Source organism: Toxotes jaculatrix, chromosome 4 (assembly GCF_017976425.1).
Source record: "Toxotes jaculatrix isolate fToxJac2 chromosome 4, fToxJac2.pri, whole genome shotgun sequence".
Taxonomy (NCBI): Eukaryota; Metazoa; Chordata; class Actinopteri; family Toxotidae; genus Toxotes; species Toxotes jaculatrix.
In genome coordinates, this window is record NC_054397.1 from 11,979,158 (window position 1) to 11,980,478 (window position 1,321).

Here is a 1,321-nt window from a genome sequence, read left to right on the forward strand (position 1 = left end):
GAAGACTTGTCAGTGAGCAAGGTTTTTTTGTCAGAGACAAGAAATTCTTGCTTTCTCAACAACTGACATAAGTTGCAGAACTTGTTTAGCTGTACATCATTTTCATGTAAAAAGGGTGAAGAAGGGCTTAAGGCACAATGTAAAATGTGAAGGGGGTGGGGGGCGTGGTTGATGAAGAGTTGAGAGATGCACATACCAAAATACCAATGAAGTGTGAGTAATGAAAACATCCCTGTTATTTCAAACATGCGGAAAGTGTCACAACATGGTCTCAGCCTCAGCCTGCTAAAACTCAACTGCATAATTAATATTTGCTAGAAGCAGTGCTACAAATAATATACAAATTACTGTATACTATATAAATTACTATATAAATTACCTTATTACTTATATATATTACTTATATTACCATATAAGATCAGCACAGACTATCAGCTGTTTCATCCAAAAGTTCAGTCAGGAAGACTGCTTTATTCCTTTCCAGTCATCTAATGCATTTACTTCTCTAAAACTAGGTCTAAATTTCAAAAAGAAACACTATCCCGGTTTAGATAATCTTATGAGCCTACATGTGTCAGTCATTAATCAGTGTGTTCTTTCTAAACTGATTTATTTGCAGGTGTAACAAGCTGTCTGCTTCTTCACTACAGGGAGTAAAAATGGGTTCAGCTTCATAATCAGGTAGTATTGATTACATTTAAATTGTTGTGTGGAGCAGTCCCAGTATTTATGTATTTAGAATCCTGACGCACATACTGTACAGTCTACACATATAGTACTCAACTCATCACAAAACTAGATCTATGTAAACACAACTAATTTTAGACACAGAATTCCTATTGTGTGCTAAGTATGGTTTCCACATAGTCATACCTGCCATGATGTAAAAAATGACAAAAGGCCCACAGTATATGAAAGACAGTAAGAAGCAGTTTACACTGTCAACATGCTTTGCTCTGTGCTTAGTAACAATACATAGATTATAGGTTATTATGCTGTCACTCTATGAAAAAAATAGTTGTTTTCATGAAATAAGTAATGAGTCCTGAATGGGCCTTATCCTGTCTCAGAGCATGTGACTGATTTCCACATCCAGCAGCAAGTGTGACCTCTCTACACAGATGTTCAGTGAATTGTTTAAGTTCTGACACCTACCTGGATGACTGACATAGCTCTTCAACACTGAACTGTAAACCTAATGCACTACATACCTATCCAGCACACATGGAGTCATTAACAACACAGAAGATTTGTACTGAAGTACTTAATGACAAAGCACCTTCTGGAATGATTCTCTACTTACAGGCTACTTACATTAAAG